The following is an 18,548-nucleotide window of genomic DNA, read 5'->3' on the forward strand; positions in this document are numbered from 1 at the left end:
CCTTTCTTAATTACAACCGTAACGGCACTTCAGATAAAATACTTCTTTGGTTTTAAAGTGCTCTGGAATACCCTGAACTCACGAAAGGTATTCTGGAATGGAAGCATCCCTGTCCTATTTCAGTCAACCAACACGCCCACTGTTTTTCTCATAACCTGCATCATTTTCCTTTTCGCACATGCATCCATTAGTCAGGCCCGGTGTTTGTAATGCTGTAGTTAAGTAATGAAAATCAGGGATGCATGGGAGGCCAGATTTGGAGGAATGCAGAGATCTCAGAGGGCTGGAGGAGGGTCCAGAGATAAAGGGAGTGTGGCATTATCATAACTGTAAGAACTGCAAGGGTTAAGGAAGCGTCTAGAGTAGCCACTAGAGGGAGCTATAGTTATAACTATATAAGGTAGTGTTGCTAAGCCTTGTGGGGAGAGTGTGTGCAGGAGTTAGCTCGAAAGAGTCAGAAGTACAAATAGTGTAAGTGAGAGCAGATCATAGTTTATATCAGTATTATGATTAGCTGTAGATAAGTGTAGATAAATGTTATTAATCAACTGTGTATTTTTTAGGATTACGTGTTGAATCCAAATTAGTAGTGTTGATAAATTTAGAGCTTTGTTTAAGTTCAAGCTATTTTGTGGTCTTTGTGGACACTACGCCAACCATCCTGAATTTAGCAACACAAAGAACACCACATGGAGGGGCAAGTGTAGGAAGGGATCAGAAACAATGAGAAGTTAAAATTTGAGAATTAAACAAATGGATTTAGATTTCATGGGTTTAATAATCTACAGAGGGTAGCTCTAGATATCGACTAGCACCAGGATTATTCACCCCAAATATTTGATCCAGGTCCTCATGCGAAGGGCACTGGTGATGAACTGTGAGGTTAACTCCTCCTTCAACCTCACTGGAACGAAGGAGGTTGAGGGGCGACCTGATAGAGGTATACAAAATTATGAGGGGCATAGACAGAGTGGATAGTCAGAGGCTTTTCCCCAGGGTAGAGGGGTCAATTACTAGGGGGCATAGGTTTAAGGTGAGAGGGGCAAAGTTTAGAGTAGATGTACGAGGCAAGTTTTTTACGCAGAGGGTAGTGGGTGCCTGGAACTCACTACCGGAGGAGGTAGTGGAAGCAGGGACGATAGGGACATTTAAGGGGCATCTTGACAAATACATGAATAGGATGGGAATAGAAGGATACGGACCCAGGAAGTGTAGAAGATTGTAGTTTAGTCGGGCAGTATGGTCGGCACGGGCTTGGAGGGCCGAAGGGCCTGTTCCTGTGCTGTACATTTCTTTGTTCTTTGTTCAGGACATGTGCTTTGGTTCAAAGGTCCCACTTTTGCCTATGGGTTGAATGGTTGAGGGTTCAATTCCTATTGCAGCAATTTAATTGGGGAACTTGTCATTTATAAATACTTTGATGCAGCACTGAAAGTGGATGCTCGATTTGATTTAACTTCTTTCTAATGAAAGACTTTATACTCCCTTTCGTTAGGACATAAAGGGACGGATTCTCTATTTCTGAGTCCAGGGGCGGGATTCTCCGCTTGCCGATTTCATAAAACGGCATCATCGGGGAGTACACCGCACGCCATTGGAACGGTCTCAGGAAGTTACCTGAAGGCCCTTCCCCGATGCTCCGCCCCCGATGGGCCGAGTTCACGACGGCGTGGTAACGTGTGCTCTCAACCTTCGGGAACCCGGCGTGGTGGCTGCGGACTGTGTCCAGTGCCGCCACAGCCGGGGGGGGAGCCGTGTCGCTGGTCGGGGGTACTTCGGCAAGGGCTGGGGAGACTGGTGGAGGGGTGCCCAAGGGTGGCGAGGGCAGGTCCAGAGGGGCAGGTCATCGCCGTGCGCACACGCGGCCACAGACCTGGCAATTCTCCAGCCATTTGTTTTGTGAGACTGTGTATCTTACGTGGCGCGGTTGCTAGCCCCTCACCAGTCGGAGGGTTGGTGCTGGGGCCTCACCGATTTTTTCATCGTAGAATTAGACACTTCCTCCGGACATAGCCTCGAAATCGGAAAATCCAGCCCTAAGTGTTGATGCCAGTGGAGATTCTGTGGACTTTCACGTCAGAAAACACGCTGCCAAACCCTCACCGATTCTGCTACCAGTGAGGGTCTAGCACTGGTGCCGCGTGGAACACCACAGAAACCCACGAAAAACGATGCAGGAATCTCCATGTCCATGATGGACACCTGCAGGGCTGACAAGCTGCAGCCACGGTTAAACAATACACCCCCCCCCCCACCCACACACACACACATCGGGGCCGAAAAGATAGGACAGGTTGTGCTGGAGGGTGCCCATACAGCTGATGGGTCGGCTGGGGCCAGAAGGCATCCAGGGGGTTGCCCCAGGGGGGGTCACCTACAGACCCAGGGCACAAGGTTTAAAGCGGCATGCCCAGTCGCATGGCTGCCTTGCCACCTGCAGTAACGGTGTTGCATACCCATCCAGCCCGACCCCACAGCCCACCTCCTGGCCCCCCCACTACTCCCCCGGCTCTGGCAGAAGCCCCCCTGGTCAGCAGCATGACTGTCGGTGAAGTATGGCGGTACTGGAAACTGTCCGTATGCCCTCTCTCAGCGGCCACCACGCCAAGCTCACGATTTGTGAGAGCACACATAAACCATGCCACTAGGAACTAGGCCCATCAGCGGCGGAGAATCGCGGATGGGCCTGCGAATGATATGTAAATGGTGATTAAAGTACGCATGGTGTGCGTCACATTGAGGAGGTGGAGCATCGCGATTCGGCGTCAAACCAGTGCCTGCTGAGATTTCAGTGTCAGGAAACATTCTCAGCCCAATTGCACACCCTGACTTTGGTGTCGGCTAATGGAGAATCCTGCCCAAAATATCCCATGGTAGTATTTGAAGAGCAGAGGAGGTTCCTCAATTTTCTGGCCAACATTGACCCTTTAAACAAAACTTGTAATAAATGATCTTGTTATTTATCTATTGTTGTTTGCGGGAACTTACTTTTTTCAAATTGGCTGCCATGTTCCCCACATTACTACAGCGGCCATGCTTGAGAAGTAGTTGATTGCTCTTTGTGGCAATGCTGCCGGGAAAGGTGCTATGTGAATGCAAGTTTCCCTAGCTTCCATTTCTAGCTGCTGCCACTTGCCTGTTTTGGTCAGAGGTTCACCTCACTAGCTTGGTCCTGGATCCCACGCACAGGCCCGAGGAAGCTCTACTATTTGCATCCTTGGAATAAACCATTTGGAGCTAATCCAGCAGAGTTTCTACTATATTACAGTGCAAAGATATAGGTTTAATTCAGTTTCTAATGATTCAGCATAATTTTCCTTGTGATTTCCAGATTACAGCCTTGCAGGGTGTTTTGATTAAACAAAACACATGTCCAGTTCCTGCTGCCTCTCTCAGCTTTCTGAATAATCAGTTTCAATAATTTCTCTTCCCCATTCTGTCCATTCAATGTCTTCTCCACAACAGTTTTCCCATCACTGCTGATCCAAACAAGTCTCATTGATCCAGTGACATCAGAGACAGAGCAGGTCAGGGTAACGGTGTCTCCCTCACTCACTGCATCAGATGGTTCAGCTGTGACTGTGTAAACAAGAAAATCATTTAGATTTTAAACAATGACTTGATCATTGAAAACAACAGCAACATTCTGTCTCCCACCTTTAACTGTGATTAGTTTAATGGTCAGAAATTCTTCTGAGTCAGTAGTTAATGTGTAATCTCCTGCATCATCGAACAGCACGGGGTCAAACTGCACACAAGTCATGCGGTGGTGCCTAACTCTGCGTCTCGACGCTGTGGTTATTCGATCCCCAAAGTCCTCCCTGTTTAAATCAACATGATAAAATACAAAAGAAGCTATCTGGTTCTCTTGATTCGGAAAGCGATGTGACCTCCAAACCCAGATGCTCTCATATCTCCAGAAATAACGAAGTTCAAAAAGCAGGTGAAGTTCACTGTGAACTGTACTTGACCGATAACATGTGTGGGCCACATGAAAGATATCTCTAGCTGGAATACAAAAAGATAATTTTGATTTTGACATTGATTTCAAAAAAGGTACCGCATATAAAATGGTGATCAAGTCTGTCATTATTTTTCACAAATTCCCTCAAATGTAATAATAAACGCCAAAAAACCGTCATTAAGAACTTGCTAACCATTTTTAGAAATTTGTGGTTACTTCCTCGTAAAGTTATTGCAAAACTTCTAAACAATTACCTAATTTTAGCCGACACTGCCTCCAGAAGTTGGGGTCAACGGGGAGTTGGCAGTTAAGATAGTGGGAGTCACTTATCCCGAAGATCCTGAGCGCGATTCTCCGCTCCCGCGCCGGTTTGGAGAATCGCCTGGGTCGCCAGATTTTCCCGCGACGCCGGTCCGACGCCCTCCCGCGATTCACGGAAGCGGCCAGATCGGCACAATCGCGTTTTGCGCGGCGCGGTCCAGTGAATCACCTGAGACAGCCAAAATGGAGATTCACCGGTACCCCCGCGATTCTCAGTGCCAGATGGGCCGAGCGGCCTGCCCAAAACGGCGGGTTCCCCCCGGTGCCGTCCACACCTGGTCGCTGCCGGCGGTAACAGCGCGGGAACGCTGGGGGGGGCAGCCTGCGGGGGTCGAGGGGGGATCCTGCACCGGGGGGGGGGCTCAAATGGGGTCTGGTCCGCGATTGGTGCCCACCGATCGTCGGGCCGGCTTCTCTGAAGGAGGACCTCCTTTCCTCCGCAGCGCATGCGTGGGTGACATCAGCAAAGCGGCGCCTGCCGCATCATGTATGTGGCGCTGCCTTTACGTGGCGCCAAGGCTTGGCATGCGTAAATGACGCGGCGCCGCTCCTAGCCTGTTATCGGCCCCTGAATCGGTCGGGATAGGGGCCGTTTCACGCCGTCGTGAACCACGACGGCGTTCACGACGGTGCGAACACTCTGCCTCCATTTCGGAGAATCCCGCCCAGTATTCCTTCCCACTGTGCCCCCAAATTCATCTGATCTTCTGAGCAAGGGAGGAGGGCAGCTGGAAGAAGACAGTGTGGATAACAAAATCTACCTTTTCAAACTGAGGCTTCCTCTGCTGCCCTGATAGCACTGAGACACCAATTATTTATTTGAATACCTGCTCCAATATAAATTGGACTTACCCACAAGCACGATTCTGTCCCCAGTAATCACATTTTCCTGAACTTCCCATCTATACAGATTCTGATTTTCTGCTCCAACATGTCTGACTATCAGATAGACTGTGTTATTCAGATGAATCTCATCAGTGTTCTTCCTTCTGTTGAGCTGAGATGGGTCTCTCTGTTTCCAGTGAAGACTGACTGTATCTGAGAGTCTGGAGATGGTATAACTGAGGGTGACATCACTGCCCACTACAGGCTTCTGGGAATCCATCTCAACTGTAAAAACAGATAAATGATGCATATTATAGTTCATTAAATTCAGCATCTTCTGAGACATATTCACGGTTTCATTTTCAGAATTTGGATACAAAGCAGATTGATATGAGGCACTAATCAGTGGGGGAAATTGTTTGGGCCACAATTCAATAAGATAAGAATATAAGAGAATATAACAGGTTGAGGCCACATAGACTCTCGTTCCTGCTCCACCATTCAATGGGATCTTTCATTTTCTATGTTAACTGCACTTTCCTATCCGAATCCCATATCATTTGATATCCTTGGTATCCAAGAAACTCGCAATCCCAGTCTTGAGTGCACTCAATGACTGACCCTTCACAGCCCTCTGGGCTGGAGAATTCCAAAGATTCACAACCCTCTGAATGAAGAGAGGTCTGCTCATCTCAGTCCTCACATTTGACCATAAGACATAGAAGCAGAATTAGGCCATTCGGCCCTTCGAGTCTGCTCTGTCATTCAATCATGGCTGACATTTTTCTCATCCCCATTCTCCTGCCTTCTCCCCAAACCCCTGATCCCCTTATTAATCAAGAACCTATCTATCTCTGTCTTAAAGAAACTCAGTGATTTGGCCTCCGCAACCTTCTGCGGCAAAGAGTTCCACAGATTCACCACCCTCAGGCTGAAGAGATTCCTCCTCATCTATGTTTTGTCGTCTGAGTCTGTGCTCTCGGATTCTAGTTTTTCCTACTAGTGGAAACATCTTCCCCACGTCCACTCTATCCAGGCCTCGCAGTATCCTGCAAGTTTCAAAATGATCCCCCCTCATCCTTCTAAACTCCAATGAATACAGACCCAGAGTCCTCAACTGTTCCCCATACGCATGGCAGACCCTTGAAGCTGAGACTACGGGCGAGATCTTCCAGCAGCTCATGCTGGCAGGTTCTTCCAGTCTCGCTGGCAGGGCACCCCCGACCCAGGTTTCCCAGCGGCATGGGATGGATTCAACAGTAAATACCATTGACACGGGTGGGGCCAGAAGATCTCACCACTGGCCAAAGGCAGGCCGCCTCCTGCTGCCAAGAAACACACCGCGGGAAGGCCAGAGAATCTCGGCCTATATTGACCTGGCCTTAGTGGCCAGTGGCAAAGCAATAGATCCTGCATCTCACCTGGAAGAAAATAATGCAGAAAGATCCAACAATATCTAACCCTCACTGTTGGCTTTTATCTCATGTTCCATTGGGTCACCATAATTCTGTTTGATCTCTCCTGTCCATTGCCATTCACATCAATCATTCCCTTTTTTTGGTTTGGGGTGTGTTTTTACAGCAAATGTCCTTTCTGCCCCTAATTTCCCCATTTATCTGGGCTGTCCGGGGACTGGCAACGATACACACCATCTTACTTGCACGATGGCAGTGTCCTTCCTAGGCTAATAAGTCCAGGAGTGGGGCTCAAACCAGGGCAGGAGGGGGGGACTACCTCCTGAAATGCAAGACAGTGAAAAGATTTATCAATCTCTGTGCTGTGGATTTCAATAATCTCAATGTTAAATTGAGTCTGGGACCTAGACAAGGGGATCGCCACACATCCAGCAACAATAATGTCATTAAGCAGGGCAGGGAGTCAACGGCATTGAAGAATTTTCACAGCTAGCTGTGACACCCTGGGCGAAGTGCAGTCAATTCCAGCCCCACCAGCCCCAGAGTCCCAACACAAGTGAATTAGCCAATAATTTGCATAATATTCCTGAGATCTTTGGCCCTTGACTGCTCCCATAACTTACAGGCACCAGATTTGTAAGTGAAACACAACAACAGTTTATTTACAACTAAAATAGAGATAAGACATGTAATACTTATAATAGAGTAACGGCCAGCTAATCTAGTACTTTCCCCCCCTTTGATGTCCCACCCTCTCCCCAAACACACACGAGCAAATGGACGTATTAGTGAGAGGCAGCATGGTTTTGTGAAGGAGAGGTTGTGTCTCACTAACTTGATAGAGTTTTTCGAAGAGGTCACAAAGATGATTGATGCAGGTAGGGAAGTGGATGTTGTCTATATGGACTTCAGTAAGGCCTTTGACAAGGTCCCTCATGGTAGACTGGTACAAAAGGTGAAGTCACACTGGATAAGGGTGAGCTGGCAAGGTGGATACAGAACTGGTTAGGTCATAGAAGGCAGAGAGTAGCAATGGAAGGGTGCTTTGCTAATTGGAGAGCTGTGACTAGTGGTGTTCAACAGGGATCAGTGCTGGGACCTTTGCTGTTCGTAGTATATATAAATGATTTGGAGGAAAATGTAACTGGTCTGATTAGTAAGTTTGCAGACGACACAAAGGTTGGTGGAATTGCGGATAGCGATGAGGACTGTCAGGGGATACAGCAGGATTTAGATCGTTTGGAGACTTGGGCGGAGAGATGGCAGATGGAGTTTAATCCAGACAAATGTGAGGTAATGCATTTTGGAATGTCTAATGCAGGTAGGGAATATACAGTGAATGGTAGAACCCTCAAGAGTATTGAAAGTCAGAGAGATCTAGGTGTACAGGTCCACAGGTCACTGAAAGGGGCAACACTGGTGGAGAAGGTAGTCAAGAAGGAATACAGGATGCTTGCCTTCATTGGCTGGGGCATTGAGTATAAGAATTGGCAAGTCATGCTGCAGCTGTATAGAACCTTAGTTAGGCCACACTTGGAGTATAGTGTTCAATTCTGGTCGCCACACTACCAGAAGGATGTGGAGGCTTTAGAGAGGGTGCAGAAGAGATTTACCAGGATGTTGCCTGGTATGGAGGGCATTAGCTATGAGGAGCGGTTGAATAAACTCGGTTTCTTCTCACTGAAACGACGGAGGTTGAGGGGCGACCTGATAGAGGTCTACAAAATTATGAGGGGCATAGACAGAATGGATAGTCAGAGGCTTTTCCCCAGGGTAGAGTGGTCAATTGCTAAGGGGCATAGGTTTAAGGTGCGAGGGGCAAGGTTTAGAGTAGATGTACAAGGCAAGTTTTTTACACAGAGGGTAGTGGGTGCCTGGAACTCGCTGTCGGAGGAGGTGGTGGAAGTAGGGATGATAGTAACATTTAAGAGGCATCTTAACAAATACATGAATAGGATGGGAATAGAGGGATACAGGTTCAGGAAGTGTAGAAGATTGTAGTTTAGTCGGGGAGCATGGTCAGCACGGGCTTGGAGGGCCGAAGGGCCTGTTCCTGTGCTGTACTTTTCTTTGTTGTTCTTTGTTCTAAGACACACACAGAGGGAGGAGTAAAAACAATACAAGCATTAATATAAAATGGAAGATGAGTGTCCTTGCTTCGGATGTTGAACCCATTGTAGCAGCAGGTTGTCCTCCCAGGAGGCGGAATGATTGAAACCACCGATTGGATTGCTAACAAGGATCTTCTGGCAGATTCGCAGGTCCCCCTGCATACCACCCACACCTGTCTTCCACTCCTGCAAAGAACTGGCTCATCCTTGCCACTGTCATGTGAGCCTTATACACCACCTTAAACTGGATGAGGCTCAACGTCGCACACGACAAGGATGCGTTCACCCTCCACAAGGCCTCTACCCACGTTATGACCCACACCTCCCCTCCCAGCAACTCCTCTCATTTGCGCTTAATCTCCTCCACCAGGGTGCCCTCCCTCTCCATCAATTCCTTGTACTGTCAGTGTGGAGTCTGCACGTTCTCCCAGTGTCTGCGTGGGTTTCCTCCGGGTGCTCCGGTTTCCTCGCACCTGTCCCGAAAGACATGCTTGTTAGGTAATTTGGACATTCTGAATTAGAACATAGAACATAGAACGATACAGTGCAGTACAGGCCCTTCGGCCCACGATGTTGCACCGACATGGGAAGTCAAAAAACAAAAGCCATCTAACCTACACTATGCCATTATCATCCATATGCTTATCCAATAAACTTTTAAATGCCCTCAATGTTGGCGAGTTCACTACTATTGCAGGTAAGGCATTCCACGGCCTCACCACTCTTTGCGTAAAGAACATACCTCTGACCTCTGTCCTATATCTATTACCCCTCAGTTTAAGGCTATGTCCCCTCGTGCTAGCCATTTCCATCCGTGGGAGAAGGCTCTCACTGTCCACCCTATCTAACCCTCTGATCATTTTGTATGCCTCTATTAAGTCTCCTCTTAACCTTCTTCTCTCTAACGAAAACAACCTCAAGTCCATCAGCCTTTCCTCATAAGATTTTCACTCCATACCAGGCAACATCCTGGTAAATCTACTCTGCACCCGTTCCAAAGCTTCCACGTCCTTCCTATAATGAGGTGACCAGAACTGCACGCAATACTCCAAATGCGGCCGTACCAGAGTTTTGTACAGCTGCAACATGACCTCATGACTCCGGAACTCAATCCCTCTACCAATAAAGGCCAACACACCATAGGCCTTCTTCACAACCCTATCAACCTGGGTGGCAACTTTCAGGGATCTATGTACATGGACACCAAGATCCCTCTGCTCATCCACACTTCCAAGAATTTTACCATTAGCCAAATATTCCGCATTCCTGTTATTCCTTCCAAAGTGAATCACCTCACACTTCTCTACATTAAACTCCATTTGCCACCTCTCAGCCCAGCTCTGCAGCTTATCTATGTCCCTCTGTAACCTGCAACAGCCTTCCGCACTGTCAACAACACCACCGATTTTAGTGTCGTCTGCAAATTTACTCACCCACCCTTCTGCACCCTCCTCTAGGTCATTTATAAAAATGACAAACAGCAACGGCCCCAGAATAGATCCTTGTGGTACGCCACTTGTAACTGAACTCCATTCTGAACATTTCCCATCAACCACCACCCTCTGTCTTCTTTCAGCTAGCCAAATTCTGATCCACATCTCTAAATTCTCCCTCAGTGTATCCGAACAGGTGCCGACTCGGGGATTTTCACAGTAAATTCAGGTGACAATAAAGATTATTATTATCATGATAATAAATATCTGACACCCTCCCCGATATCATCCTCCAACAACAACTTGTCTTGCAACACCGGAGGTGGCAGCCCCGGGAAGGATGGCACCTCTCTCCTCACAAAATCTCTTACCTGCAGGTACATAAAGCTGTTCCCCTTGGGAAAATCATACATTTCCTCCAACTCCTCCAGCCCTGCAAACTTTCCTCCTATGAACAAGTCCCTGAAGTATTCTATCCCCACCTGCCGCCAACCCCGGAACCTCGCATCCAGCCCCTCCGGCTCAAATGTTTGGTTGTCAAATATCAGCGCCCATAATGAGATGCCCTCTAGTCCAAAATGCGTCCTGTACTTGCTCCACAGCCGAAACGCTGAAACCACCACCGGGCTCATGGAGTACCTGCCTGGCGAGAATGGAAGAGGCACCATGAACAGTGCCCTCAAACGCATCCCCCACATGACGCCGCCTCCATCCACCCCAAACTGACCTCTCCTCCATCGGCCATTTCTTCACCATTGCAATGTTCGCCACCCAATAATAATTTGTCAAGTTCAACAACGGCGGCACCCCCCAGCTCCTCGCCAGGAGTACCCGCCTCACTCGCGGGGTCTTCCCTGCCCACACAAACCCCAAAATTATCCCATTAACCTTCCTGAAATGATCAGAGGCTGAATGCACTGCAGGAAAGGATGTCCCGAGGAATGGTACATTGGCAAGACCATGCAGATGCTGCGACAACAGATGAACGGACATCACACAACAATTACCAGGCAGGGAGGTTCCCTTTAAGTCAGGGAACACTCCAGCAATCAAGGGCACTCAGCCTCTGATCTTCGGGGAAGCACTCTCCAAGGGGCCTTCAGGACGCACAAGAACACAGAATCACCGAGCCGAAACTGATAGCCAAGTTCCACACTCATGAGCACTGCCTCAACCTGTCTCATTACATTCACCCACTGGCCTAGGCTTGTGAAATCCTACCAACTGTCCTAGCTTGAGACAATTCACACCTCTTCAACCTGTGAATATCCCTTTGTTTTGTAGATGTTGGACAGTTTTGGGGGAGTCAGGAGATGAGTTACTCGCCGCAGGAGTCCTGGTCTTTGACCAACGCTTGGAGCCACAGTATTAATAAAGCTAGTCCAGTTCGGTTTCTGATCAATGGTAACCCCCAGGATGTTGACTGTGAGGGATTCAGCGCTGGTAATGCAATTGAATGTCAAGGGGGGGATTGTTAGATCCTCTCTTATAGGAGGTGGTCATTGCCTAGCACTCGTGTGGCACAAATGTAACTTGCCACTTGTCAGCCTGAGCCTGGATATTGTCCTGCTCTTGCTGCATTTGGACATGGACTGCTTCATTATCTGAGGAGTTGCGAATGGTGCTGAACATTGTGCAATAATCAGCGAACATCCCCACTTCTGACCTTATGATGGGTGGAAGGTCATTGATGAAGCAGCTGAAGATAGTAGTTAGGCTTCGGACACCCCCCTGAGGAACCCCTGCAGTGATGTCCTGGAGCTGAGATGATTGATCTTCAACCACCACAACCACCAGGGATGACTCCAACCAACGAGGGAGGGGGGATTTCACTCGAGTCCCATTAATTCCAGTTTTGTTTCAGCTCCTTGATGCCACACCCAGTCAAATGCTGCCTTGATGTTAAGCACAGTCACCCTCACCTCAACTTTACAGCTCGCATCCCCTCATTTTTTAGCACAGCCTGTTCCACTTGGCGTGTTCTCCACAACCAATAACTTTACCCTGATTTACTTTATCCTCTGACAAACCAGACTAACACACACAAGGCAGACCACTGTGGCCATCTCCCGACGTTTAAACCTCTCATTCCTTTTAAACCCTGAGATCTCGGCATTCACACAGTCCCTGCAGGTGGAAGGAGATTTGTAATATTTTTTTAGCATCAAGTGCGTAGCTCAACACTCACATTTCTGATCTGACATCCCAGTGCAGGGTTTCTCTTTTCACTTTTGCAATCTTACCTGTTTCCCTATTTGTCTCTGTAACCAGATTTGGGGAAAGGCACTGGGGTTGATGCAAGGGGTTGATGCACGATCAGTGACCACTAAAGCGAGGTTGTAGTGCAACTGAAGGCTTCAATAAGCTAGATGTTTCCCCCAGCAGCTCAGGTACAGAATGAGGACTGCTAGGGCGGCACGGGTTCTTATACCCCGCCTATCAGGGCGGAGCTATTATACACTCTAGCCAATAGCAAGCATACAGGTTCGACCAATGGTACTTCAGCCTTTCAGGTACCGTAATACCTATAATGCTACATTCACCCCTGTTAAAAAAAAAGTCTGGCGGGGGTGGTGGCCAGAAACTACATAACATAACAACATAGAATAATTAATTATGGAGGTACTGTAATACCTCCATACAGTGTTTAGTAACTATTTACAAGTCTGGTCGCTATGCACATTTGGTGGTTTATATTTACAGATTACAGTTAAAATGAAGCAATCAGTCGATCGGGGGCCCTGGTCGTCCGCTGTGATCGTCGGAGCCTCTGTGGTGATTCCGGTGGAGGCTCGGGCATCTGTGAATCCGGGATCGTGGCTTTGATCTCCATGGCAGCTTCGTCACCCCCAGACGGCGCTGGTGGGGAAAACGGCTGACCTGGGAAGGGAGCACCTGCGAGGGGGCGTTGGTGGGTGGGGGGGCCTAGACGGGGGCGGCGGAAGGACCGATCCTCCTGTAAGGTGCTGCGGTGGAGGGGAGGGTGGGACTGGTGGTTGGAATGTGCGTGAAGTTCCGGCAGGCGCCAGGTCCCATAGGGAGACCGTATCTTGTCAGCCGTCGGGGTACGCCACGCAGGCGTACTGGGGGTCAGCATGGAACAGATGGACCCTCTTGACCAACGGGTCCGACTTGTGCGCCCGCACGTGTTTTCGGAGCAGGATGGGTCCGGGTGCTGCCAGCCAGGTCGGGAGCAAGGTCCCAGAGGAGGACTTCCTAGGGAAGACAAGGAAACGTTCGTGAGGTGTCTGATTGGTGGTTGTACAAAGTAGTGACCGGATGGAGTAGAGAGCATCCGGGAGGACTTCTTGCCAGCGGGAGACTGGGAGGTTCCTGGACCATAGGGCCAGTAGGACGGTCTTCCAGACCGTTCTGTTCTCCCTCTCTACCTGTCCGTTACCCCAGGGGTTGTAACTGGTCGTCCTGCTCGAGGCGATGCCCTTGCTGAGCAGGAATTGACGCAGTTCGTCGCTCACAAAGGAGGACCCCCTATCACTGTGTATGTAAGCGGGGAACCCGAACAGTGCAAAGATGCTATGGGGGGCCTAGATGACGGTGGTGGCGGTCATGTCGGGGCTGGGGATGGCGAATGGGAACCGGGAGTACTCGTCAATCACGTTCAGGAAGTACGTGTTGCGGTCGGTGGAGGGGAGGGGGCCTTTGAAGTCCATGCTGAAGCGTTCAAAGGGACGGGAAGCCTTTATCAGGTGTGCTCTCTCTGGCCGGTAGAAGTGCGGTTTGCACTCCGCGCAGATTTGGCAGTCCCTGGTGGCAGTCCTGACCTCCTCGATGGAGTAGGGCAGGTTGTGGGTCTTAACGAAATGGAAAAAGCGAGTGACCCCCGGTGGCAGAGGTCCTCGTGGCGGGCTCGGAGGCATATGTGCCGTGGGACCGGGCGTCAGGAGGCTTGTTTAGCTTCCCGGGACGATTCAAGATCTCGTAGTTGTAGGTGGAGAGTTCGATCCTCCACCGCAAGATCTTGTCGTTTTTTATCTTGCCCCACTGTGCATTATCGAAAATGAAAGCAACCGACCGTTGGTCTGTGAGGAGAGTGAATCTCCTGCCGGCCAGGTAATGCCTCCAATGTCCCACAGCTTCTACTATGGCCTGGGCCTCCTTTTCGACTGAGGAGTGGCGGATTTCGGAAGCATGGAGGGTACGGGAGAAGAAGGCCACGGGTCTGCCTGCTTGGTTGAGGGTGGCCGCCAGAGCTACGTCGGACGCATCGCTCTCGACCTGGAAGGGGAGGGTCTCGTCGATGGCGTGCATCGTGGCCTTTGCAATGTCTGCTTTGTTGCTATCGACAGGGGAAAAACTGTGGATTGTCCGCATAGTTGGGAACCCACTGGGCGTAGTAGCTAAAAAACGCTAAGCAGCGTTTCAGGGCCTTAGAGCAGTGAGGGAGGGGGAACTCCATAAGGGGGCACATGCGTTCAGGGTCGAGGCCTATAACTCCATTTCGCACTACGTAGCCGAGAATGACTAGGTGTTCGGTGATAAACACGTATTTATCCTTATTGTATGTTAGGTTAAGGATTTTAGCGGTCCGGATAAATTTTCGGAGGTTGGTGTCGTGGTCCTGCTGGTCGCGGCCGCAGATGGTGACAGTATCGAGATACGGGAATGTTGCCCGTAAACCGTACCGGTCAACCATTCGGTCCATCGGTATTCCAGACCGTCCTACTGGCCCTACGGTCCAGGAACCTCCCAGTCTCCCGCTGGCAAGAAGTCCTCCCGGATGCCCTCTACTCCATCCGGTCACTACTTTGTACAACCACCAATCAGACACCTCACGAACGTCTCCTTGTCTGCCCTAGGAAGACCGAGACCCCGTTAGTGACACCAAAGGAAACCCTTAAGAAATGATAGAGCCTCCCGTCTGCCTCGAAGGCAGTGTATTTGCGGTCACCAGTGCGGATGGGGAGCTGGTGGTAGGCGGACTTGAGATCCACCGTGGAGAAGACCTTACAATGCGCGATCCTGTTTACCAGGTCGGATATGCGGGAGAGAGGGTACGCATCCAGCTGCGTAAACCTGTTGATGGTCTGACTGTAGTCGATGACCATCCTATGCTTCTCCCCGGTCTTTACCACCACTACTTGAGCTCTCCAGGGGCTGTTACTGGCTTCAATGACCCCTTCCCTCAGTTGCCTTTGGACCTCTGACCTAATAAAGATCCGGTCCTGGGCACTGTAGCATCTGCTCCTGGTGGCGACGGGTTTGCAATCCGGGGTAAGGTTCGCAAACAGGGAAGGCGGGTCGACCTTAAGGGTCGCGAGGCCGCAGACAGTAAGGGGGGGTATAGGGCCACCTAATTTAAAGGTCAGACTTTGAAGGTTACACTGGAAATCTAAACCCAGGAGTGTAGCCGCGCAGAGGTGGGGAAGGACGGAGAGACGGAAATTGTTGAACTCCCTTCCCTGGACTGTGAGGTTTGCTACACAAAACCCCTTTATTTCCACTGAGTGGGAACCAGAGGCCAGTGAGATTTTTTGATTAACAGGGTGGATGAGGAGGGAACAGCGCCTTACCGTGTCAGGGTGTATGAAGCTCTCCGTGCTCCCAGAGTCAATTAGGCAGAACGTCTCGTGCCCGTTGATGAAAACGGTCGTCGTAGCGGTTGAGAGTGTTCGAGGTCGAGACTGATCCAGAGTTACCGAGGCCAATCGCAGTAGTTGGGAATTCTGTTCAGGCAGTGTGTGGTCGGCCGAGCTGGGGTCCTAGGGGTTCATCCAAGATGGCGTCTCCCATAGGTCGCACATGGCCGGGGGGTGCACAAAATGGCGGCGCCCATCCATCAAGCGTGGCGTCCGCGGAACAAGATGGTGGCGACCGTTGGCCGCACGGGGCCCGTGGAGAAGTTTGTGGTGGCGATCTGGATTCGCCGCTGGAGACCGTGGCCACCGCTCGGGCCTGACATACCCCCACGAAACAGCCCTTTTTGCCGCATCCCTTGCAGGTGGATGCGCGGGCCGGGCAGCGCTGGTGGGGGGGCTTGGCCTGCCCGCAAAAGTAGCAGCGGGGCCCCTCTGGGTTGCCAAGCCGCCTTGCAGCGCAGGCCTGTGGGGGAACGGGGGAAGTCTCGGGGTCGGCTGCTGCGGGGTTCCACGCTGCCCAGGGGGCTACCGCGCGGTCGGGTATGTAAGCGTGGGCGTTCCTGGAGGCCACGTCCAGGGAGCCTGCAAAGGCCCATGCCTCCCTGAGACCCAGGGTGTCCTTCTCTAACAGGCGCTGGCGGATTTGTGATGAAAGCATACCTGCCACGAAAGCGGGCCGGACTAAGAGTTCCGTGTGTTCGCTCACCGAAACCTGCGGGCAGCCGCAGCTTCTTCCCAGCACCAGGAGTGCACGTAGAATTCCTCCAACGATTCCCCAGGGGTTTGTCGCTTTGTTGCAAGCAGGTGCCAGGCGTAGACCTGGTTTACTGGGCGAATATAGTGTCCTTTTAGCAGCTCGATTGCTGCATCGAAGTCTTCTGTTTCCTCGATGAGGGTGTAAATCTCCGGGCTCACCCTTGAGTGCAGGACGTGCAGTTTCTGCTCTCCCATGGGTGCGTTTTCGGCCGTCTCGAGATACCCTTTAAAGCACGCCAGCCAGTGCTTAAAAATTGCCACTGAGTTCGCCGCGTGGGGGCTAAATTGCAGACACTCCGGCTTGATTCAGAGCTCTATCCTTTCTTTTTAAAAATCTAGCTTATTAAATTGATGCAGCTGGGGGGAAACATCTAGCTTATTAAAGCCTTCAGTTGGACTACAACCTCGCTTTAGTGGTCATTGATCGTGCATCAATTTAATAAGCTAGATGTTTTCCCCAGCAGCTCAGGTACAGAATGAGGGCTGCACGGGTTCTTATACCCTGCCTATCAGGGCGGAGCTATTATACACTCTAGCCAATAGCAAGCATACAAGTTCTACCAATGGTACTTTAGCCTCTTAGGTATCAACATTACCACAGGGGTCATGTTAGAGGGAGCCTCAGTGTTAACTGGAATGTCCGATGGATGACCTGCAGTAAAATGATTTCCCCATAGATTAGAATATTTGGGAGTAAAATATGGAATGTGTTCTCATAAGGAAGCATTAGCACGAGGAGCAGAGTGCACGGAGACGTGGAAAACAATGGGTATATTAGAGCTGATGAAGAGCTGATCATAAAGGCACCAGGAACTGGGTCACTGTCCGTGTGGAGTTTGCACATTCTCCCCCTGTCTGCGTGGGTTTCACTCTCACGACCCAAAAGATGTGCAGGTTAGGTGGATTGGCCATGCTAAATTGCCCCTTAATTGGAAAAAAAAATAATTGGCTACTCTAAGTTTATTTTTTATTTTTTATAATTTAATTAAAGGTGCCAGGAAACTGCTTCAAGAATAATGTATAAAATAAGTTCTGACATCTCTATTCTGATGCCAACATAAGCTGGAAATTTAACTTGTAGTTCAAGGAAACTGGTTGTTTTTAGGCCAACGATTGAAGTGCTTCAGTTTTTCTGTTGTAGAAACATCCAGTGAAAAAGCTCAACCATGAGTCTGCAATGAGCCAGTGTATTGGCAGCCATTACACGGTTGGTAACACTCTCTCACCTCTAGGTCAGAAGGTTGTGGGCTGGATTCTCCGGTTTGAAGACTAAGTGCTGACACCGGCGTGGGAACAGTGGCGTTTTACGTCTGAAAAAACAGCGCAAAAGCTGCACTGATCCTCTGTCTGGTGCGGGGCTAGCAGGCACGCAGCCTAAAGCCCCCGGCTTTAGCTGCGGATATGGCCGGAAAATTGCCAGGTCTGTGGCAGCGCATGCGCACGGCAGCAGAATGCCACGGCCGCGCCTTGCAACATGGCACCGGCCGCGCACAGATCCGGCCTGCCAAATAATGTCTCCCTTTGGCCAGCCTCCCAACCCTGGACCACCCCCACCAGTGTCCTCAGTCCCCGTCAAAGACTCCGCTGCCCGCCGGACAGCTCCCACCCGGCTGTGGCGGCGCTGGACTTAGTCCGCAGCCTCCACGCCAGGTTCACAAAAATAAATAGTATGAGGGACCCACGTCGTCGCTAACTCAGCCCATTGGGGACGGAGCATTGGGAGAGGGCCTCAGGTGACGTCCTGAGGCCGTCCATACGGCGTGCGGCGTACTCTGCGAGTATGCCGTTTTGGAAGGCGCGGTGCTTCGCAAAAGCGCCACCGCCGTCGATTTCGGCGTTAACAGGGATTTTACGGCCGATCGCCAATTCGGTGTCCGAGACCGGAAAATTCCGCCCTGAGTCTTCAAATCCCACTCTGCAAAAAAAACCGAGTAACACACTAGAGTGCAGTACAGAGGGATGTGGCACTATCCAAAATACCAAATGCTCTATTAACCTCTCTGGTTGATGCACCTGAAATCACATCATTAAATCAAATTATCCGCTCAGTATTTCATTGGTCTTTGTAGAACCTTGCTGTGTGCAAATAGGCTTTACAAACATCATAACAGTGACCACAATTTAAA

Source organism: Scyliorhinus torazame, chromosome 7 (assembly GCF_047496885.1).
Source record: "Scyliorhinus torazame isolate Kashiwa2021f chromosome 7, sScyTor2.1, whole genome shotgun sequence".
Classification (NCBI taxonomy): domain Eukaryota; kingdom Metazoa; phylum Chordata; class Chondrichthyes; order Carcharhiniformes; family Scyliorhinidae; genus Scyliorhinus; species Scyliorhinus torazame.